At 38.9% G+C, this 25,228-nt stretch overlaps 1 protein-coding gene and 1 pseudogene across 1 annotated transcript in view; both read right to left on the minus strand.

Annotated features, from left to right (window-relative positions):
* NBEAL1 (neurobeachin like 1) overlaps positions 1-25,228 on the minus strand; it is a 194,099-nt gene that overhangs the window by 161,820 nt on the left and 7,051 nt on the right.
* Positions 3,904-11,204, minus strand: LOC110198509 (casein kinase II subunit beta-like; annotated as a pseudogene).

The following is a 25,228-nucleotide window of genomic DNA, read 5'->3' on the forward strand; positions in this document are numbered from 1 at the left end:
CAGCGATTTGCAAACATTCAAAGAATAATAAATCCCAATATTACATAAATTATTTGCAAAAATGGGGAAAGAAGGGATCCTACTAAGCTCCTGCTCTATGAAAAAATGGTCCTGACAGCTAAACCAGAAATGGAGAAAACAGAGAAAGAAAAATATATAGCATTATCTCTAATGAGAACCAACACAAAAAGTTTAAATAAAATGTTAGCAAAAAAGGCAAACGCAAAACATTAAAAAGATTATGTGCCCAGGAATATTTATACTGGGAATGCAGTGTTGATTCAATATTTGAAAAATTATAAATGCAATAGAACAAACCAACAGTAAAAACAATAAAAATCACATGATTATATAAAAAGTAGAAAAACTTGACAAAACACAACACTCAAATCTGTCAAAATCACTACTAAGCATAAAGAATAAATCCAATTTTCCTTAATATAGTAAATAATATCTACCTAAAACCAAGAGCTACTATTACATGTAATGGAGAAACACTAGAGTCCTTTCCAATAAAGTCAAGAGTAAAGCAAAGAGGTCCATTTTATTTAATATATTTGATATACTGCAAAAATGCTAATTAAAACAAGAAATTGGGGAAATAAGCATAAGCAAGGATGGAACAAAATAATATTTTTTTAAAAAATCTCTCTATTAACATCCAGTTTCACATCTCCAACTGTCTACTGGATCTTGAACTGGATGTCCCACACACATATTAAATTCAACATACATAAAATTGAACTCATTACCTTTCACACCAAAACACTCCCTTATTCCTAACTTCTCTATTACTATCCTGAGCACCACTACTCTTCTGGTCACCCAGGCCCACATCTTAGGTGTTTTCTTCAACTCCTAATTCTCTTTCACTCACCATATCTCATGTGTTGCCAAATCCTGGCAATTCTACCTTTGTTACATCTCTTGTATATGCCCCTTTTCTCCTCTGACACTGCCATACCCTGGTGTAGGCCGTTCATCACCCCATGTCTGGCCTATTGCAATAACTTGCTGGTTGGTCTGTAAGTCAAAATTTTTTCTCCACTCCAGTACATCTCCCCACACCATTCACTCAGCTGTCAAATTAATCTTCCTAAAGTGGAAATCTGGTCATATCTCTCTCTCTCACACACACACACACACACACACACACACACACACACACACACACACACACAATCAAAAACCTCCAGAATCAAATTTAAAATCTTCCATTTGGCAATAAAAGCCCTTTACAAATCTAGAGCTTCCAGGTCAAAGAAAAAAATACTACAAGCAAGCACCCAGAAAGAAAGAATTCAAATACTAAGGATCAATAGTCATGATCACACATAATTTAGCAGTTGCCACTATAAAGGATCAGGGAACTTGAAATACATTTCAGAAGGCAAAGGATACAGGCTTACAATCAAGAGTAACTTACCTAGAAAAACTAAATAAAATCCTACCAAGGGGGAGGAGGGGAAATTGACTTTTAATGAAATAGAACATTCCTAACAAAAAGACCAGAGTGGTATAGAAACTTTGAAATTCAAACACAGGAGTAAAAAAAAAAAGTAAACATGAACAAATAATGACAATGGACTAAAAAGGATCCTAATATGAGAAGATGAAACATAGTATCCCCTAGTGTAATTAGGCAAAAGGCCTGGGAATCATTCTATAGTATCTGGATAATCTTAAAAGAAGGATGGAAAGTGAGGGGAAGAAGACTATATTAAGAAAGGAGACAGAGAAAGAGGAAGGACAGCTAGATAAAATTAATCTCACATAATCAGAAGCCTACACAAAGAAAGGGAAGGAGTAGAGGGAATGGCTGATATTTGAACTGGTGAAAGGAGGAAAGAATATACATACACAAAGCTCGGTAAAGAAATACATTTCACTCAACAGGGAAATTAGGAAAGAAGAGGAGGGAGAAGTGGGAATTAGAAGTAGGGCAGAAAAAGGAAGGAATTAGCCTTAAGCAAAATGAAGTCTAAGGATGTATAAAAATATTTAGAACTATTTTGAGATTGGGAAAGGATAGGAATTTGAGAGGTGACCATAAATTGGGGAATGGTTGAACCAGTTATAGTATGTGAATGTGATCAAACACGATTGTGCCATAAGAAATGATGAAAGGCCTGGAAAGACTTGTATGGTCTGATGCTGAGTGAAGTGAACAGAACCAAGAGAGCTTTGTACACAATAACAACCACGCTGTGCAATAACTAACATTGATAAACTTAACCATTCTCCACATTACAAGAATCTAAGACATCTCCAGAGGCCTTGTGATGGAAAATGCTATCACTCATTTTTACCTTCTGTTGAGTTTTGTTTCCTCTTTCTGATGGCTCCTCCTATTGGTTTTAAATTTTTACTTACAACTTCATTAATGTGAAAATATGTTTAATAGGAATGTAAATGTATAGCCTATGTCAGATTGTGCACCGTCTTGGGGAGAGCAGTGAGGAGGAAGGGGGAGAAAAATTTTAAACTCAAAAGCATATGGAAGTGATTATTGATAAATCAAAATAAATTAATTTTTTAAAAAAAGAAATGATGAAAGAAAGGACTGGTTTCAGAGAAATCTTAAGAGATTTCTATGAATTGTTGCAGAGTAAAGTGAACAGAAACAGGAGAATAATTTATATGAAAACAATACTGTAAAGACAAACAACTTTAAAAGACTGGAACTCTGATCAGCATAATAACTGACCATGATTCCAGAAGACTCATGACAAAACATGCTACCCACTTCCTGAAAGAGATGAAGGATTCAGAATACAGAATGAGTTTTGGGGACATAGCCTATACAAGGGTTTTTTTTTTCCTACGACTAATTATGTTTGTAACAGGAGTTCCCTTTTTCTTTCTTTTTCAACTGGGGGCTGGGGTAGGAGGGAAAGAAGGCAAATTTTTGCTAATTAAAAACAATTATAAAAAGCACATCCTTGGGCAGCTAGGTGGCTCAGTGGGTAGAGCTCTGGCCTTAGAGTCAGGAAGACCTGAGTTCAAATCCAGCCTCAGACACTTGACACTTAGCAGCTGTGTAACCCTGGGCAAGTCACTTAACCCTAACTGCTTCACCAAAAAACAAAAGAAACAAACAAAAAAAAAGGACACATCCAAACAAACATTTGAGGGGGGAAAAAACTGCATCCTATTTCATACTCTATTTTACAGAATATATTTATATGCCCCAGCAACTCCCATATACATGACGATTTAATGAGTTGCTACAGGCAAAAAAAAAAAATTCAAGTAATACATGGTGACCAGCCTCTGGTGAAAAGGCTACAATATACAAATGTAACTAGTCTGGTCAGAAGGCAACAGAATAGTGAGCCATCATCAGGACTGTCTTCAATTTGTTAGGACTTGCTAGGGCTTTAGCTCCATTCGTGCAGCCTTTGAAAAACCATGTTCAATTCCACACCATGAGGAGGAAGCCACAAAATTTAATGAAGGTAGAAATATGAATGCAACTGAAAAAAAAAAGTCCAACTGGATAAAGCAATACCTGAATGCATGTGAGAAATTCCCAAAAAGAATCAAAGGAAAAATCTCAAAAAAGCTGAAAAAAATTATTTAAAATAAGATATAAGACATAAAAACTTCATTGAAGGAGCAAAGAGCAGAAAATGTTATTGAAATGAGGTGGGGAAAGAGCTTAGCAAATAACTGGGAAAATATTTGGAAGCTATGCAGGAAAAAAAATTATATAGTTGGAGCACAGATCTAGGAAGGTGAACTTCAAAATTACTGGTGTCTTGGAACAAATAAAAAAGGAAAAGAATATGTTTGTTATATTTTAAGAAGTTACTCACGACAACTTCCCAGAAGGACTAAGAACATGTGAAAGCCTACAAATGAAAAGAATCCACAGAACTTCACCAAGGAGAAACTTAAAATTCACAGTAAAATTGATCCACACATATCATCACACTTCAAGACTACAGCAATAAAAACAAAATCCTTTAAGCTGCCAGAAAAAGCATTATATTCACTACATTCTCCTACAAAAGCCAGAAAATACTGAAAAGGTTAGACTATTACACAAATGTTTAAAAAGTGGGCTTTAAGCTTAGAATCAACCTACCAGGAAACCCCACTTTGGGGGTTTTTTGTTTGGGGGCTTTGGGGTTTTGTTTTTTGCTACCCAATGGGGTTAAGTGACTTGCCCAGGGTCACACAAATAGTAAGTGTCAAGGGTATGAGGCCACATTTGAACTCAGGTCCTCCTGACTCCACGGCCCATGCTCTATCCACTGTGCCACCTAGCTGCCCCAATATTCACTTTGAAGACAAAAGATGGACCCTTTAAAGACAAAAAGGATTCTGAGAGTTCATGAAGGGAAAAAAATACAACTGACAAACAGCACTTGAAAGTCTGCAAAACCTTTTCTGTATGTTTTCTCTTTCTGAATCCTGGTGATAAACGCTATTCCTTCAATTATTTTCTTACGGGTAGACTCAACTCATTTAGTTTTTTCTTCTCTTGTGTAATACAGGCACCTAATGGGGGGCAGAGCCAAGATGGCACAGTAACAGCAGTGACTTGCTTGAGTTCTCCCCCAAACACATTATTACACATGTGTAACCTATATGGAATTGCTTGCCTTCTCAATGAGGGTAGGTGGTGAGGGAGGAAGGGAGAGAATTTGGAACTCAAAGTTTTAAAAACGAATGATAAAAATTGTTTTTACATGCAAATGGCAAATAAGACATACAGGCAATGGGGTATAGAAATCTATCCTGACCTACAGGAAAATAGGAGGAAAAGGGGATAAGAGAAGGGGTGGAGGGGTGATAGAAGAGAGGGTAGATTGGGGGAAGGGGTATTCAGAATGCATGCCGTCTTGGGGTGGGGAGAGAGGAGAGATGGGGAGAAAACTTGGAGCTCAAAATCTTGTGGAAGTGGATGTTGAAAACTAAAAATAAATTAATGAATAAAAATTTTTTTAAAAAAGGAAAAAATAGGCCCTAGTGTTACCAATTTGCATCTGCAAAAAAACTACATAACAAAAATTATGACTGACAAATCAATCAACAAGCATTTATTAAGTAGCTACTATGTACCAAGCATTGTGCTAGCACTTTGAATACAAAAATTGAAACAGTCCTCACTCTCACGGAGTCTACATTCTAACAGGGGAGACAACAAATACAAAAAAGGGGGTACATTTATACAGAGTGTAGAAAGAATAAAATATATAGTATTCACACAAGGTTGTTAGGGAAGAAAAGAAGTAGTTGTTGAGGAACATTAAGAAAGGCTTCAATAGAAAGAATATGGCCCTTTAGTTGCATTTTAAAGACATTATATGAAGAAGAGGTGAAGAGGATTCACATTCCAGGCATGGGTTTGTTTGCTTGGCTTGTTTGCTGTGGCTCCTCCATCTTTTTTAAAGAGGAGCAATGACATCACAGAGTAATGTCTTGACTTGCATGTGAATTGGACTCAAATGTGGCAGAGCTGCACCATCTGCCTCACTCTCTCTTCCAGAATCATAAAAGCCCAGTGGCAAGACCAAAGTCAAGATAAGCAGCCACGGCCCAGGATGCAGTGGACAGCATCGCAGTCTCTGATGCCTGACCAAGCTCTAAGCACGCTACAAGCATCTGCTTCAGCCTCTTTCATGAAGGCTGTTGGAACAAATTGTTCTCATCTGCCCATTCCACCAGGGGAAGTCTTCACATGCTTAAGGATGGCTTTCAGGCCTGTTGGTTACCTTCAACCTGGTTTAGCCCAGCTGCTGAAACAGTTTCACCGGGGTGTGGCCACTACACATGCTATAGCTTCTTGGAGCCACAGGTGAGAGTTGGATGGCAGGTGAACACCAAAGGTGGAGGAGCAGACCTGAAAAGGGCCCCCACACCAGAAGTGCTAGTCCTCCATGGAATACCCCATACACCCAGGCATTCACAGCCAGATCAAAGACATAAGGATAATAGATGCAGTATCACAAGTGAGTAATATAGAGCATGACAATTTGGCCAAATCAAAGAAATGTTGGAGGAGTAATGTCAAAAGAAGCTAGAAAGACAGGTCATAAAGGGCCTTAAAGGCTAAACAAATAAGTGTATATTTTATGCTAGAAGCAATATGGAAATACTGGAGTTGTCTGAGGAGAGATATGGTCAGATCTGGCTTTAAGAAAGCCCAGTTGGGAACAATGTGTAGGATGGACAGAAGTGGTCAGAGAACTGCAGCAAGGAGACTCATTTGGAGGCTGTTGTAATAATCCAGGGGAAAGATGATGGAGGCCTGAACTAATATGATAGCTGTGTGAGTACAGAAAAGGGTCAAGATATGATAAGTGTTATGAAGGTAGAAACAGCAATATTTTGCATACAACCAGTTGTATGGGGTGAGGGAGAGTGGAGAATCCTAGACAGCTGAGGTTATGAACATGTGAAAGTGAATGAATGGTAGGGTCTTCAGCATAAATAGGGAAATTTAATAGATGGGTGAGAAAAGAAGAGTTAGTACCTCAGTAACCAAGCAGATTGAGCAAAGGACATGGAGTATGGAAGACATGAGTTCAAATCCTGTCTTAAACACTTAATAGCTGTGGGACCCTAGTTAAGTCATTTAACCCCTCTCAGCTTCAGTTTCTTCATCTGTAAAATGAAGTTAATGGCACCTTCCACACAGCTGCTTTGTTTTGTTTTAAATGAGGCTGTTCTGCTGATCTGACTTTATTTGCAGAGCAATGAAATAATATATGTAAAGTGCTTTTGGCATTGGAGTACACCCACAGTTTGGATACATGGTATGGATGGTGAGCCAGCAAAGGTGATGAGAAAGGAGCTGTCAGACAGGTGAGAGAATTAAGAAAGAGTAATGTCATGAAAATCCAGGAAGGAGACAATATTCAGGAAGAGAGGGTAGCCAACAGTGTCAAATACAGCAGAGGTCAAGAGGGAAGGATACTGGTAAAAAAAAATAACAAAAAATATGGCAAACAAGAGATCTTTGGTAACTTTGGAAAAAGCAGATTCGGTCCAATACTGAAGCTGGAAGTTAGACTGCAAAGGACTGAGGAGTAAGAAGAGAGAAAATGGAAATAAGGAGTATGGAAGGTTTTTTTTTCTTGGAGTCTGGTTGAGAAAAAGAAGGGAGAGGAGAGAGAGGGAGAGAGAAGGAGAGGGTGAGAAAGAATGTTTAAGATGACAGTCTGAGGTGTTGTCAGAGTCATCTAATTTTCTAATCATCTACTTCCTGGTGGTATCCCTAATGCCACTGCTTGTCCAAAGTCTTCCCTGGAAAGTATACTATAACCTACTTGCATGTGCCATGCTCCTTTCCAATGACATTTGGATCACCTGCAACTTCTGAGTCTTTGGAGACTATAGTGATTGTAACCATATGACATCCCCAATGGAACATTTATGTTGAAATGGATGGTTTCTTGCTTCTATTTCTTCACTGACTGAGAGGGTGATACTGCCTGAGTCTTTGGATTCATAATGAGGGAGCATTATTTTCTGGCCACCTCTGATCCAGTGCCTATGCATCACAAGGATCTGTTTACAAATTGTGTACCCATCAAGCCATTCACCGATTGATAAATGGTCAAAGGATATGAACAGACAGTTCTCGGATGAAGAAATTAAAGCCATTTATAGTCATATGAAAAAGTGCTCTAAATCATTATTGATTAGAGAAATGCAAATCAAAACAACTCTGAGGTACTACATCACACCTATCAGATTGGCCAACATGACAAAACAGGAAAATGATAAATGTTGGAGAAGATGTGGGAAAACTGGAACACTAATACATTGTTGGTGGAGTTGTGAAATGATCCAACCATTTTAGAGAACAATTTGGAACTATGCCCAAAGGGCTACAAAAATGTGCATACCCTTTGATCCAGCAATAGCACTTCTAGGGCTATATCCCAAAGAGATCAAACAAATGGGAAATGGACCCACATGTACAAAAATATTCATAGCAGCTCTTTTTGTGGTGGCAAAGAATTGGAAATTGAGAGGATGCCCATCCATTGGGGAATGGCTGAGCAAGTTGTGGTATATGAATGTAATGGAATACTATTGTGCTATAAGAAATGATGAACAGGCTGACTTCAGAAAAACCTGGAAAGACTTATATGGTCTGATGCTGAGTGAAGTGAGCAGAACCAAGAGGACTTTGTACACAATAACAGCCATGTTATGCGATGACTAATATTGTTAAACTGAACCCTTCTCAGCATTACAAGGATCCAAGACATCTCCAGAGGCCTCAGGATGGAAAAAGCTGTCCACATCCAAAGAAAGAACTATGGAAGTTGAATCATTATCACTCATTTTTACCTTCTGTTGAGTTTTGTTTCATCTTTCTGATGGTTCCTCCTATTGGTTTTAATTTTTACTTACAACTTCACTAATGTGAAAATATGTTTAATAGGAATGTAAATGTAAAGCCTATATCAGATCGTGCACCATCTGGGGGAGGGTGGGGGGGAGGAAGAGGGAGAAAAATTTTCAACTCAAAAGCATATGGAAGTGATTGTTGATAAATCAAAATAAATTAATAAAATTTTTTTAAAAACAACAAATTTGTGTACCCATAAAAAAACCATCCTGTAGCTTCTATAAGAGAGATCAAAGAAAACAGCCAAAAAATTATGTAAAGCAACTTCATCTTCTAGTATAAGTAGCTGATGCTCTTCTCAGACAAGACTCCTCTAAGAAGGAGCTTCCCCTGAAGGTGCCTAGGCCCAGAAAGAAGTCTCCCCAAATATTTGGCAAGTGCCAGGCATAAGCCAGTTTACTGTTCACTAAACCATAGGAGAAAAGAATCAGGGCACTAAGAACCAGAAGCCCCAGAACCAAGGCTGGCTCACAGTGAGACAGGGTCGACATTTTCCCCCTGCCTTTTTTTTTTTTGGTCCCAATGGCTAGAAGAGAACAATTAAAGGGAATGAGACCCACTTCAGAAATTCTAAGCCTCAGCTTCAGGTTAAGGAGTTATAACGTAAATAATGATTAAGGAACTGGGACTGACACAGAAACCAGAGTGGTTTTCATCCCCATCAGTATTCTTAATCATCTGGATGCGTCTGCCTTGTTGGTGAGGCAGCCCACTGGCAGTGTTCATGCTTTGAGCTCTCAGGAAAGATGATGACCTACAATTGTGCAGCATGGAATCCTAGACAGATTGTGCTTTGAAACTTCCACAGCAACCTTAAAGTAAGATAAGCTCCTTGAAGGCAGGGGCTGTTTTCATTTGGTCTTTAAGTGCTTGACTGAAAAAGGGAATGTAATAAATGTTTCTGGGTTGTTGTTGGTTTTTTTTTTTGCTTGTTCCACCACTTTATTTCATCCTTCCACCTCACCACCACAATAATGACTTCTTAATTTAAACTAAAAAACATTAGGAGTTCTGAAAAGCTGTGTGTATAGAGGAAAGGGAATGGTGTCAAGAGTTTGAAGTTCTGGGGAAAGGGGAGACATATCAGCAGACTGTCCTGTCAACACACTTCTGCTGTCTTCTCCACTGCTGTGCATTCCTCATTCCTTCCCTCTTTCATATCCCCAGTGTTAGCACAATGCCTGCCATATAGCAGACACTTAATAAATGTTTGTTGATTGATCCTTGACAAATTTCTGGCTGCCTTTTAAGTTATAGCTGATAAATGATAGGGTGGATATTGAGCCATACAGCCTGGGCACAAATTGGTTGGCAAGCTGAACTCAAATGCTCTATGAAGACTATATAGAGAAAGCCAGTGCCAAAGTATCATCTGTATAGTGGTGCCTAGACAACCTGAGTGTGTCAACACCCATGCAAGCGGGGCGATACAGACAGCTTCACCATGTTCTCATTTGGTATGTCTGACAGTCCAATGGGCAACATGGATGGGTTTTCACAGTATACATTAAGACATCAGCCAAAGTCTCCCAACTAGTATGTGTCCAACATCTGGGCAATACCAGTTTGTGAGGATATAGCATTTTGGCTGCCTGCTTGATCAGGTGAGTAGTTGGGGTTGTCCTCCAACTTCTCATCAGAGTTCAAGTAAAGGATCATGTCTAGTGTCTCCCTATAGTGGGGTACCAGTTTACTGAGCCCTGTGAGGTCGAACTTAATAGTCTACATCAGGGCTTCTTTAAACTTTTTCACGACTCCTTTTCACATTTTGGAGGTGACTGTTGGTATGGACTGAGGGTACGCACAGTGCAAAGTACATGCTTTGTGTTCAGAACCAGGGCTGCAGTGAAGTTGCACCTCTAAGCACTGCCAGAAAAATCTTAGATTCATTATATGTTTGATTTTTAATTAATTTTTGGTTGTTGCACATTCAGAAACCTTTTACTGTTGCCAAATTGTTCACAACCCCACATAGGGTGACAATCCACAGTTTAAGATGCACTGGTCTACATTAACCTCAGAAAATAATTCATTGCTACAAACCCAAAGAACCATAAGATCCAAGATACTTCCTCTGAGCTACTCATCTTTATCTCAGCTACTGGGCCAGGGATAGGAAGAAGAAGGCAAAGGTGTTCCCTGTGGTGGCAGCAATGGCAGCAATAGAAGAAGCACCTGCCAAGCCACACAATGAAGGCCACAGACCCAACTGTAGCAGGCCAATGAATGTTTTCTGAATTAATTAAATCAAAACCACCACAACAATATTAAGGCACTGTAAGGTTCTTTGAAGGCGTAATATGTTTCTTTTTTGTCTCTAAATCTCCAGTGACTAGCCTAGTGCATAGCACAAAAGAAGATGCTTAAAATATGCTTGTTAAATTGGATTGTTGAATAAAATAGCATTTCCTCAAAAAATAAAAATTTTAAAAAGTTAGGCCATTGTGCTAAGGAGCAAACTGAAAGCATTAAAAGCACTGAGTGATTTCCCAAACGTAATACAACTTACTTTCTTCCTGCTATTCATTAATGGATTCAATCATGGTTCACAAGCCATACTCATCCAGAAGGAAACAATGATGCATTTAATGGGCTGACCTTGCAACTATATTTTCCCAAAATTTTTTGTATATGTCCCCTTCTCTTCACTCATATAGCCACTACCTAGTTCAGAGACCCTTATTACCTCTTGTCTGTACTGCAATAGCCTCCTACTCCGTGTCCCTGTCTCAAGTCTCTTGCTATTCCAATTCATCTTCCACAAAGTAATTATCCTAAAGTGTAGGCTTGACCACACCAACAGCCAACTCGGACTCCAAGGGCTCACCATTACTGCTAGGATAAATGATAATCTCCTCTCTTTGACACTTGAAGCCCTTCACAACCTTGCCCCAACCTACCTTCCAGCCTTATTACACATTATTCTCACCATTTACTCTATAGTCCACTCAAACTGTTTTTCTTATTCTTCCTCACACACAACATTCTCTCTGTCCCTCTGTCCGTGACTAGAATGTACTTTTCACCTCTACTTTTTAAGACTCCTTAGTCCCCTCACCATCAAGAATGAGTTGAAACACAATGTTCTACACTAAGCCTCTTCTTATCCCATGCTATTGTCCACCAAATTACCTCACACCTATTTTGTATATACCCATATATTTTCATGTCATCTCTCCAAATGAAACATGAGTTTCTTGAGAACTCGAACTGTTTCACTTTTGTCTTTGTATCTTTAGGGCCTAACACAATATCTAGCGCATAGTGAACATTTAAGAAAAGCTTTCTGGGGGGCAAAGCCAAGATGGCAGAGTAAAAGCAGTGACTTGCTTGAGCTCTCCCCCAAAACCCTCCAAATACCTGTAAAAAATGAATCTAAACAAATTCTAGAGCAGCAGAACCCACAAAAAGACATAGTAAAACAAATTTCCAGCTCAAGAAAACTTGGGTGGGTTGATGGGAAAGGCTTGTTGCAGAGGGCTGGCAGAGGAGTACAGTTCAGCATGGGCTGCACAGGCAAAGACAGGGACCCAACCTAGAGCAGGCCTCAGGGGACTGAATAACTGGCAGCTGTGGTGGTTTCCAGATGTCTCAAATCAATAACGCCAAAGGCAACTTAGAAGGTCAGTAGGAAAGGAGCACAACCTGGCCCCAGCCCTAGCACAACCCCTGGGTGGTGGCTTCTTTTATCAACTTTGGAGGCAGGTACTTAAACAGATTACTATGATTTCCATTTTACAGATGAGTAACCTGAAGCTCAGAGAGTTTTTTTATGCTGAAATTTAGAAACTTGTCCATGATCACAAAGCCAGTAAATGTCAGAAATGCAGGGTTCAAAATCAATTCATGGAGGGTCAGAGCCAAGACGGCAGAGTAAAAACAGTGACTAGCTTAAGCTCTTCCCCAATATCCTCCAAATACCTGTAAAAAATAAATGTAAACAAATTCTAGAGCAGCAGAATCCACAAAAAGACAGAGTGAAACAAATTTCCAGCCCAAGACAACCAGGACGGTTGATGGGTTGACAGTCACTGTTGTGACAGGCTGGGAGAGGAGCAAGGTTCAAGGTGGGCCATGCAGGCAAATACAGGCCCCAGTAAACCCAGAGCAGGCCTCAGGGGACTGAATCAAGGGGAGCTGTGGCGGTTTCCAGACTTCTGAACCCACAATGCCAAAGACAACTTAGAAGGTCAGTGAGAAAGGTTATCAGACTACGGTGAGAGGAGCAAGGTACAGCAGCCACAGCAACAGTAGCTGCTTCCGAAGCTCTTGGCCCATAGACAGTGGGGGGACTGAACGGCTGATCAGAGGGAGATTGCAGGGATCTCTTTGCTGGCACTGAGGCAAAATTCTCTTGCTTTGCCTGTGCTTGGATCTGGGTCACAGTCCTGGGTGGTAGTCCTGGGGCGAGGAGGAGTGCCGGTGAGGCAGGGCTTGTGGTGGCGGTAGAGAGAGAATCCTCTTCACGGTTCAAAAGCAGAAAAGAGCACTTGTGGTCACTCATAGACCAGAGCACAGGTCAAGAAAGGAGTAAACGCCTCACCTTTGATCATACCACCTTGGAAGAACTGAAAATTTACAGGTCCCTAGAAGTATCTCTGAAAACAGCTACACAAAACCCCTGAAGCTTGGGACAGTACACCCTCCACACTAGAAGCAGAGCCTACCTTAACAAAGAGTTAAAAAGTCAAATAATTGGCTGGGAACATGAGCAAACAGAGGAAAAAAACTCAGACTATAGAATCTTACTTTGGTGAAAAAGAAGATCAAAACATACAATCAAAAGAAGACAACAAAGTCAAAGCTCCTACATCCAAAGTCTCCAAGAAAACTATAACTTGGTCTCAGGCCATGGAAGAGCTCAAAAAGGATTCTGAAAAGCAAGTAAGAGAAGTAGAGGAAAAATTGGGAAGAGAAACGAAAGTGATGCAAGAAAATCATGAAAAACGAGTCAATAGCTTGCTAAAGGAGACCCAAAAAGATACTGAAGAAAATAACACCTTAAAAACAGCCTAACCCGGTAGAGCCAAGATGGCAGAGTGAAAGCAGTGACTTGCTTGAGCTCTCCCCCAAACCCCTCCAAATACTCATAAAAAATGGCTCTAAACAAATTCTGAAGCAGCAGAACCCACAAAAAGACAGAGTGAAACAAATTTCCAGCCCAAGACAACCTGGATGATTGATCAGAAAGGTGTATCGCGCCAGGCTGGGAGCGCAGCACAGAGCAGCGTGGGCGCAGGCCGCAGCAAACCTGGAGCAGGCCTCAGAGGACTGAATTGTGGGCAGCTGTGGAGGTTTCCAGACTCCTCAATCCACCAATGCCAAAGACAACTTAGAAGGTCAGTGGGAAAAGTCTGTTTCTGTCGGTGCCTGAGAAAGGAAGGTGGGTTTCAGCTCCATTCCCAAGAGCGTGGCCCTGGGGGGGCGCTTCCCGAGCTTCGCCCACAGACTGAGGGGAATCCAGTGGCTGATCAGAGAGGGATTGCAGGGATCTCTTTGCCAGTGCTGAGGCAGGAAATCTCTTGCTTTGCCCATGTGTGGATCTGGGTCACAGTTCTGGGCGGCAGTGCTGGGGTGAGGAGGAGCGCTGGAGTGGTGGAGCTTATAGTGATTGTGGAGAGGAACCCCTCCTCACAGTTACAGGACAGAAAGGAATACTTGGTCACAGGCCAGGAAAGGAGTAAACACCTCGCCCCTTATCATACCACCTTGGAAGAACTGAAAATTTACAGGTCCCTACAAGTATCTCTGAAAACAGCTACACAAACCCCTGAAGCTTGAGACAGTACATTCTCCACATTGGAAGCAGACTCTTACCTTAACAAAGAGTTTAAAACTCAAGTAACTGGCTGGGATCATGAGCAAGCAGTGCAAAAAGAGTCAGACTATATTATCTTACTTTGGTGAAAAAGAAGATCAAAATATACAACCAGAAGAAGACAACAAAGTCAAAGCTCCTACATCCAAAGCCTCCAAGAAAAATATGAATCAGTCCCAGGCCTTGGAAGAGCTCAAATGGGATTTTGAGAAGCAAGTAAGGGAAGGAGAGGGAAAAACTGGGAAGAGAAATGAGAGTGATGCAAGAAAATCATGAAAAACAAGTCAACAGCTTGCTAAAGGAGACCCAAAAAAATACTGAAGAACACCTTAAAAAACAGCCTAACCCAAATGGCAAAAGAGGTCCAAAAAGCCAATGAGGAGAAAAATGCCCTAAAAAGAAAAATTGGCCAAATGGAAAAGGAAGTCCAAAAGATTACTGAAGAAAATACTTCCTTAAAAATTAGAATAGAGCAATTGGAAGTGACTTTATGAGAAATCAAGACACTGTAAAACAAATCCAAAAGAATGAAAAATTAGAAAACAATGTGAAATATCTCATTGGAAAAACAACTGACCTGGAAAATAGATCCAGGAGAGAGAATTTAAAAATTATTGGACTATCTGAAAGCCATGATCAAAAAAAGAGCCTAGACATCATCTTTCAAGAAATTATAAGTTAGAACCAGAGGGCAAAATAGAAATTGAAAGAATCCACAGATCTCCCCCTGAAAGAGATCCCCAAAGGAAAACTCCTAGGAATATTATAGCCAAATTCCAGAATTCCCAGGTCAAGGAGAAAATATTACAAGCTGCCAGAAAGAAACAGTTCAAGTACTGTGGAAACACAATCAGGATAACACAAGATTTAGCAGCTTCTACATTAAAGGACCGCAGGGCATGGAATATAATATTCCAGAGGGCAAAGGAGATAGGATTACAACCAAGAATCACCTACCCAGCCAAAACTGAGTATAATCCTTCAGGAAAAAATGGTCATTCAGTGAAATAGAGGACTTTCAAGCATTCCTGATGAAAAGACCAGAGCTGAATAGAAAATTTGACTTTCAAATACAGGACTCCAGTAGGGAACATGAGAAGGTAAACAGGAAAGAGAAATCATTAAGAGACTTATTAAGATTGAACTGTTACATTCCTGCATGAAAGATGATATTGTAACTCATGAGAACTTGTCAGTATTAGGGTAGTGAAGGAAAAATTGTATGTATGTATGTATGAGTTGAAGATTAAGGGGTCATATCTGGAGAACAAAATTAAGGGATGAGAGAGGATTATACTCAGAGAAGAAGAAAGGGAGAGGCAGAATGGGGTAAATTATCTCACAAAAAAAAACAGAAAAGTCTCTCACAGTGGAGGGGAAACAGGGGAAGGTGAGAGGGAATGAGGGAATCTTATTCTCATAGGATTTGGCTTAAGGAGAGAACAACATACACATTCAATTGGGTATGGAAATCTGTCTTACCCTACAGGAAAATAGGGAGAAGGGGACAAGAGAGCAGGGGGTGATAGAGAGGGCAGATGGGAAAGAGGGTAATCAGAAGCAAATACTTCTGAGGAGGGACAGGGTCAAAAGAAAGAATAGAATAAATGGGAGGGCAGGATAGGATTAAGGGAAATAGAGTTAGTTTTTCACAACATGTCTACTATGGACGTGTTTTGCATAACTGCACATGTACAACCTATATTGAGTTCCTTGTTTTTTCAATGAGGGTGGGTGGGGAGGGAGGAAGGGAGAAAATTTGGAACTTAAAGTTTTAAAAACACATGTTTTTTAAAAAAATGTTTTCACATGCAACTGGGAAATAAGAAATACAGGAAATGGGGTACAGAAGTCTATCCTGCTCTACAGGAAAATAGAAGGGGAAGGGGATAAGAGAAGGGAGGGGGGAGAGATAGAAGAGAAGACAGACCAGGGGAAGGGGTATTCAGAATGCATGCCATCTTGGGGTGGAGGGAGGGATGAGAAATTTGGAATTCAAAAACTTGTGGAAATGAATATTGAAAACTAAAAATAAATTTTTTTTAAAAAACAGCCTAACCCAAATGGCAAAAGAGGTCCAAAAAGCCAATGAGGAGAAGAATGCCTTAAAAAACAGAATTGGCCAAATAGAAAAGAAGGTCCAAAAGCTCACTGAAGAAAACAATTCCTTAAAAATTAGAATGGAATAAGTGGAAGCTAATGACTCTATGAGAAATCAAGAAATTATAAAACAAAACCAAAAGAATGAAAAAATAGAAGACAATATGAACTATCTCAATGGAAAAACAATTGACCTGGAAAATAGATCCAGGAGAGATAATTTAAAAATTATTGGACCATCCTGGGCAAGGAGGAGCACCTGCATGGTGGAGCTTGTGGTGGTGGTGGTGGTAGAGAGGGAATCCTCCTCACAGTTCCAAGGCAGAAAAGAGTGCTTATGGCCACTCACAGACCAGAGCACAGGCCAGCAAAGGGGTGAACACCTCGCCCTTGATCATACCACCTTGGAAGAATGGAAATTTACAGGTCCCTAGAAGTATCTCTGAAAACAGTTGCACAAACCCCCCGAAGCTTGAGACAGTACATTCTCCACACTGGAAGAAGACCCTTACCTTAACAAAGAGTTTAAAACTCAAGTAACTGGCTGGGAATATAAGCAAACTGTGCAAAAAAAAAATCAGACCATAGAATCTTTCTTTGGTGACAAAGAAGATCAAAACATACAACCAGAAGAAGACAACAAAGTCAAAGCTCTTACATCCTAAAAATTATTGGACTACCTGAAAGCTATGATCAAAAAAAGAGCCTAGACATCATCTTTCAAGAAATTATCGAGGAAAAAGAAAAGCTTTCTGACTGTGATGGTCAGGACAAAGATTAGTTTTCCCTTTATGGATTACTAGTTCTCTCTTGAGTAATCACAGATATTAAGAATAATATATTATTTGATGCTCTCAGAATAATCCCTGAATTATTTTCTCACTCAAAAGAACTAATATCAATCAGAAGTAAAAAGAAGACCTGGAAACTTAAAAATTCAACCTCAGACAATAAGCTACATATATGAAAGACTGAGGGCCTGATAGAAAATTTCTTCATGATATGAATGGTTAACAGAGTAGCTAAAACTTTAAGTAGCAAGCTGACAGCATCAGAATACATACTAATGCACCTTTTTGCAAAAAAGATTATTTGAAGTAGCTCAATAGTTCCAATTCAACTTGATATTACAAATATCTACTTCTACAAACACGAATTATGAGGTTTAAAGATTGCCAGTATTTTAAAGCTTTGTAAAACACTGTGAAGCCAAAGAGAGATGAGTAATAATAAAAAGTTAGCACATAGGGAACACAAGAATCTTTTCATTCTACTCTTGCCAATCTTACTACACAAAGACTGAACCAAAAAGAACAGCTCTAAGCTATAACTCTAAAAAGTAACTACAGATGAGACACTAAAAATTGACTGAAACAGTTAATGCTACAAGTTTTGTCATGTACGGTACAAAAAAACTTTATAACATAAAATTCTTTATTCCTCTCTTTCCCAAGTTCTAGGGCTGCCTCTCTAACCTGACTCTTATCTATTTAATTGTTCTACTGATACATCAAATTTAACAGTTCATCAGTCAGCAATCATTTATAGAGCACTTACTAGGGGCCAGACACTGTGCTAAGCACTGGAGATCCAAAAAAAAAGGCAAAAATTGGTCCCACCCTCAAAGACCCTACATTCTAATGGGAGAGGCAACATCTAAATAACTAGGTACATACAAAATACATACAGAGTAGACAGATGGCACCTCACAAAGAAGTAATGGACTGGAGATGCAGAATGAGACATACATCTTCATACACAACCAATGTGTAGATTTGTCTTGCTGCACTAACAGCTGGGGGTAGAGGAACAGGGAAGACCTCTGGCAGAAGGTGGGATTTAAGCTGAGTCTTGAAGGAAGTCAGGGAAACTAAGAGATAAAGGTGAGGAGGGAGACCATTCCAGGGATGGTGGACAGCCAATAAAAAGGCACAGCGATGAGGGATGGGAGTGTTGTATTTGAAACTACTGCAAATAGGCCAATGTAGCTAGAGTGCATAGAGGTAAATAAGGTATAAGAAGACAAGAAAGGTAGGAAGGACCCAGATTATAAAGATCTTTAAATGCCCAACAGAAATGTTTATACTTGATCTTGAAGATAATAGGGAGCCACTGGAGTTCATGGGAAGAGGAGAAATATTATCAGACCTATGCTTTAGAAAAATCACCTTGGCAACTGAGTGGAGGATGGAGTTGGAGAGTTCTGAGGCAGGGAGACCACTTAAGAGGCTATTACAATAATCAAGAAGGGAGGTAATGATGGCCTGAGTTAGGTAGCTGTGTATGTGGAGAGAAAGAGACATATATCAGAGATATTGTATAGGTAGAAATGACAAGATTTGGCAACAGAATGGATATATGCAGTGAAAGTGAGAGGTAGAGAATAACATGGCTTTCGAGGCTGGGTGATTAAGAGGCTGGTTGATGTTTACACCAACATGCCTTCAACAGAAACAGGGAAGTATGCAAGAGGAGCAGCTTAGGGAGTGCAGGAGAGAATAAAGTCTTATTTTGGAAATGCTGAATTTGAGGTACAAATGGGACGTGCCCAATAGGAAGCTCCAATGTGGGAGTGAGGTTCAGCAGAGAAACTAAAGATATATTTAGATCTAGAAATCATCTTCATAGAGATGATATTTGAATCCATGGCATATGATGGGATGACTAAGCGAGAATACAGAGTGAAAACAGAAGAGTGGTCAGGATAGATACTGGCAGTGCCATGACACAGATGAAGATCCAGCAGAGACCAAGAAGGAGTGGTTGCCAGATAGGAGAAAAGAGAAAGATTCCATGAAAACCTACAGGAGAGAATATCCAGCAGGAAAAGGGAATGGTTGAGTTGATTCACAAAGAGTTCAAGACAGGAAGAAGATGCAAACAGAGCAGGGCAATGGACTGGGAAAGAACTGAGAGTGGAGGAAATGGAGGTCACATGGAGGATGAAAAATAGAGTTAAGAGCTGAAAGGCTTAAGGAAAGATGGAAGGATAAAATATGATCAAAGAAAGGAATTTGAGTGTTTGTAAACATGGAAGTGGAACACTAGTGGGTGATGACAAGATTAAGAGTATAACTAACCATTTCTGAGTGTAGTTACAGTACAGTATTCCACAGTGTTAAAACTAATAATTTCACATTTATATAGCCTTTTAAGATTCAATGACACAGGTGTCATAACCAGAGACAATAAAGGCCAGTGAGGAGGAAAGAAGGTGATTCATAAAAGTAGATTTATACAGGCTAAACTATAAGACACGAGGTTCCAGAATATAATTCTATTCCTAGAGAACATATCACCTTTTAAGAAGGTAAACAAAGGGGCAAAATAAAGTAACAGAATTAAGATAGAACTTTGATGATGGATGGAGGTGAAGAAAAACACAGGTCCATAGGATAATAGAAATACAGCTGTAAGAATCAACTCCCTCCTTTTACAGATAAAGAAACTGAGGCCTAGAAAGGATAATTGACTTGCCCAAGGTCACACAGTTAATAAGCAACAAAGTCAGGATTCAAACCCATGTCCTCTTACTCCAAATTCAGTGCTCTTTTGATTTGTATCATGCTTTTTCTACAGAGATCTCAGCTAGATTTGTATTCCTAGTATCTAACACAGTCCATTACAAATGTTTGTTGAATTTAATGAAGGAAGCAAAATAGGGCAGTTCAAGTAAAAGATAAAACTTTCTAAGGAGAATACAGGATGTTAGGGGAACAGGTTAAAAATTACCCGACAGATCTATGGATGAGGAAGAGTTCATGACCACACCAAAGATGGAGAAGTTCACAGGAAGTAAAATGGATAATTTTGATTACATTAAAATTTAAAAGGTTGTGTGTGCCCACGCACACACACAAAAACCCTAATACAGCCTAAATTAGAAAAAAAGCAGGAAACTGGGAAAAACTTTACAGCAAGTTTCTCTGATAAAGATGGTTGTGATGGCATACCATGGTGCTGTAAGAAATGATGAAGGGAACTGATTCAGCAAAACTTAACTGAGCTGATGTTAAGTGAGCAGAACTAGGAAAACACTGTACACAGTAACAGTAATCAACTATGAAAGTCTTAGCTACTTTGATCAATACAATGATAAATGACAATTCCAAAGGTCTCAGGATGAAAAAGTCTATCCACCTCCATAGAGAAAACTGATGAACTCTAAGTGTATCAGGAACAGGTGAAGCAAGTAATTTTGAAAAAACTTCAAAAGTAGGCTTTGAATGAAAACAATCATAGAAAAGATTTGCTAAGCAGAAGGACTCTGAATTTGGGCTAGCCTGAGCTCCACAGCCTTGCAGTTTTAACAGCAGTAAACTATCAATCATTCTAATTTAGTCTAAATACAAGATTCAGTTTGCAATAAACTGACTAAAAAAAAAAGTTAAAGGTAAGTTTAAAAAGCACCAAACTTTGCCTAGGTATTTATTGCTTTTTAGAGTTGCAATGTTAGGTTGTATTACTTCAAATAAAAGTGTTAATATATAATTTTTAAGTTGCACTAAAATATTCATTTTAGATGACAAGAAATGGAAAATCAAGTTAAATCAAGAGGCCTCAGAGAACTACATCTTGTATACCAAGTAAAATGCTTAGACTGCCTGGGACATTTTGCTATCTGGTAGCAACATACATAAATGGACAGTATGTGTGTAAACACGCATGTTTTTATGACAAGTGAATAAACTCCTTTAGAAAATATGTCTAAGGTAAAGTATTAGCAAATGCCAAATCAGCACACAGCTGCACTCAAATACTTGCTGAATTGAAATAAATGCTCTATAGGGCAGAGGTTAACCTTTATTTGCGTCATGGCAACCCTTTGACAGCGTAATGAGGCCTCTGGACTCCTCAAAATGTTTTTAAATGTACAAAATAAAATACACAGAATCCAAACAAAACCAATTTTATGGAAATGTAGCTATCAAAATATTAAAAAAAAAATTTATGGACCTTGGAATTTTTCCAGACCTTATAAATCCCGAGGTTAGAAGCCCTGACATAAAAGAAAAAAACACATTAAACACCAGAATTGGAATCATATACCATACTGATACTTTGTAAAATATGTATCCTTATAATATAGTCCAATACTTCAAGAATCTCTAATTGTCACTAATAACACTCTTTCCACTGAAACATATCACATCTCCTTTTATAACTTAGCAAAAAAAAATTTATCACATTTCAAGCCATTTGGTCATAAACCTCTAAGTCCTAAGACAAACTGTACACCAAGCCATTACTACAGCTATTCTCAAAGCTCTTCCTTCCAGCCTTGTATGATCTGGCAAAGCTTACATTCTGCTGACTTGGCCCTCAGGAACCCAGGGTCACCTCCAAATCCCAGAGTAGGTCTTTGGTGGCCACATTTATGAAACACTATTAAACAGAGCCAAGAAGTAATATGCAGTATGAAGGGCAGGGACATGGCCTGAAAGTCACCAATCTGGATTCTAGAGCTACCACTTCTGGCACACATTGGTTGTATGATGATGGGCAGCTCACTTAACCTCTCAGTGTTCAATACTAACATTTGCATGTACTGATGAAGTCTTATGCAAACAATAAATAGGTCTAAAGTTTTAAGATTGCTCATGCTTAGTATCAAACAAAAACCATATGTAAAATTTTTAAAAACCACATTTATCACCTACAAATCATTTTCTAAAGCATTAAGATTGAGAAATTTAATCTAATCCTTTAAATTACCCTAATTAAATAGAGAATGAAAGTTTAATGACATTTTTTCTTTTTTTTCTGAAGTTGCTATTAATTTTATTAGCTAGCGCTTATTTTTGCCAAGAAAATGTATAAATTTCACACACTAGAAATATTCTACATTTTAATTTTCAAATGACAACTCTATCAACAAATTAAAACTGTACAAGAAAACCTACCAATTCACTATATGTTATTAGGAAAAAAATGTTAATCTGTGCCTCTCCTAGTTTAATTCAGGGAAAAATTATATACTGGCTAAATTACATGCCTGTCTACAAACCCAGCAACACGATTTTATCAGAGGCAGATTGTGTTTGCTTTGAAAACCTTACATTCAGTTTGGTTCAAACACACAAATTTAGACAGAACAGTTTAGTTAGGCCTGAGTCCAGAGCACTCTTCCCATCTTATTCTTTCTTAAGTCAAATCTCCTCTGAGAAATAATTTCAATGTCTTTTAGTAATTTAGAATAGGATTTCTCCAGTTTAAAAAAATAACACGTGCATCCGATTACCTTTGAGATTCCCATCCACTTTACTGCAGAATACTGTTCCCTAGGGAAAGTTTCCTTCCCTTTAACTATTTTAATATAAAATTATTATATCCAAAAATACAACTGAAGGATATTTCTTCTGATTGATATTTGTTCACTCCAAAATTGCATTTTGAGAAGAGATTATATTTTGCGCTAAAGATAATAATAAGATTTGGACCACAAAGTAATATAATAGTAAGTCAGACCAGTGGTCTCTCCTCCCCAGTATTTCATTTCTGACAGCAACAGCAAAGGACATGTTGTCAAACTCTTTCAACCTTAAAAGACTAAGTGCCACCCAAAACCTTCTTAATTTGCTCATGTTGTCTGAACCAGGTTTGGATTTATTTCTCCTCCAAAATTAATCATGTTGTTACCAAAAGTATTAAGTTAGCCTCTGGAAGAGTTAAAGTCCATTGGTTAGTCAGGGTACAGATTTAAATACCAGATGAACCAATTAAACTACTTCCACATTATAAGAAGTAAATCTTTATTCTAAAAGCAATGAATTTTATAACATCTTTAACAACTAAGGACAATGGAAAACCAAACACAAATATCTAATTCAGAATCTAAGTCCCTACAGCCCCTGCATAGTGTTCTAATTAAATAACATTGGTTTGGCTAGCACTATATAGTGTTGCAGAGTGTTCAAAGCATTTTCACATGCATTCTATCCTTTGTTCCTTTAACCACCCTGAGGAGAGGTATTATCATTTCCACATTACAAATGAGAAGCTAATTTGACTTATGCAAAGTCACACAGCTATTGGGATGTGAGGCCAAACTTAAACACATGCCCTGAGATGCCCCGTCAAGTACTTCCCTGCCCCTCCCACCCCCACCCCATTATACACCCCATCCTGCTGGGCAGCTAGGTGGCAGAGTAGATAGAGAGCCAGGCCTAGAGTCGGGAAGAGTCCTCTTCCTAGTTCAAATCTGGCCTCAGACACTTACTAGCTGTGTGACTCTGGGCAGGTCACTTAACCCTGTTTGCCTAAATGTCCTCGAGTGTAAAATGAGCTGAAGAAAATGGCAAACCACTCCAGTATCTTTGCCAAGGAAAACCCCAAATGGGTCACCAAGAGTCAAACACGAAATGACTGAACACCACCACCATTCTACCTTAATACCAGCAAATGCTAAGTTTTTCAAGAGGGAGAGAGTGCTAATAATTAAATGGGAGAGATTAGGAAAGGCTTCTGGAGCTGTGCTTTATATCAAGCTGGGGATTCCATTAGGTGGAGGTGAAGTTTAACGGGGTGGGGGGGGGAAGAAGAGCATTCCATTTATACAAAAGTATGGAAGAAGTAGAATAGGGAACAATCAGAAGCCTAGCTTGACTAGAACAAAGTGTGCATGTTATGTGAAATGTAGTAATACACAATAAGCCTGGGAAGACAGAGCACAGCCACATTGTAGAGGATTTTGTGTTTTATCCTAGAGGCAATAAAGAACCATTTCTCCAAAAGGTGGGTGATGTGATCAGTCCTGCGTTTTAGGACTATAAATTTGGCAGCTATGTAGAGAATGGACTGAACAGGACGGAGACTAGAAACCAGAGAGACCAGTAAGTGATTATTACAAGAGTCACAGAGGCCATGAGTGGAGAAGAGGACCAAAGCAAAAGATACTGTGAAAGTAAAATTAATAAAACTTGCCAATTTATTGGTTATAAAGATTGAAGGACAGGGAGGAGTCAATTAAAACTCCAATGTTGCACATATGGGCAACAGAGACAAGAGAGTACTCCCAACAGAAATAGGGAAATTTGTATAAGAGATGGGTTTAAGGAGAAATATAATGAGTTCTATTTTGGACATACTGAATTTGAAACATCTATGTAACGTCCAAATGGAAATGGCTAACGAGTAGCTGGAAACATAGGACTAGAGTTTAAGAGAGATTAGAGTCTATTATTCAGAACTAAGCGTTACCTACATAAAGCTGATAATCACCAGGGGACAGAGTTTAGATAGAGAAGAGAATCCAAGACAGAGATCTGGAAGATGCTCATATTTATAAGCAAAAAATGGGTGATGATGCAGCAAAAAGACACTTACGAAAGACAAGCAGAGAAGCTAAAAACAGTATAACAAAAGACGAAGGAGGAGAAAATCTCCAAGAGGATGAGGAAGCAAGGAGCATTACACATTGTATAGGCTTAATAAATATCAACAACAGTTGGTTAAATGAGTATCAACTATACAACTATCTATCCTCCCTTGTGACTGTACTTCAATAGCTCTGTGATGAGAACTCCTTCCATTGAAATAGATTCTAATCCATCCAAGTTTTATCCCGTGTGATCCTGTTCCATGTACTCCCATCAGATCATCTTAATAATGAAGTATATTAAAATACTACTGTTCTCAAAATAGAGAGGTCTTTCTGGAGCACCACATGATGATGCTTGGATACATCATGCCAAATACAGTCAGCCAGAGTCATCCCAACCAAAATGGTGAAGTAGGTAAAATCTATTTTGTGGCCTCCAACCTCCCCTTGCAGTCTCTTTCTCTCTCCTTCTGATACTCCCTACTCTGGTGCCAGGAACTTAGTCTTTTTCACACTCATAAAAGAAACAATTTCCAAGAAATCCTAAGCAGGTAGTGAAGAGATTTTAAACAGAGCACTATCCAAGACTTAAAGACCTTTCAAGACCTAAAGGAAT

This window comes from Phascolarctos cinereus, unplaced genomic scaffold (genome assembly GCF_003287225.1).
Source record: "Phascolarctos cinereus isolate Bilbo 61053 unplaced genomic scaffold, phaCin_HiC Scaffold_7;HRSCAF=346, whole genome shotgun sequence".
Classification (NCBI taxonomy): Eukaryota; Metazoa; Chordata; class Mammalia; order Diprotodontia; family Phascolarctidae; genus Phascolarctos; species Phascolarctos cinereus.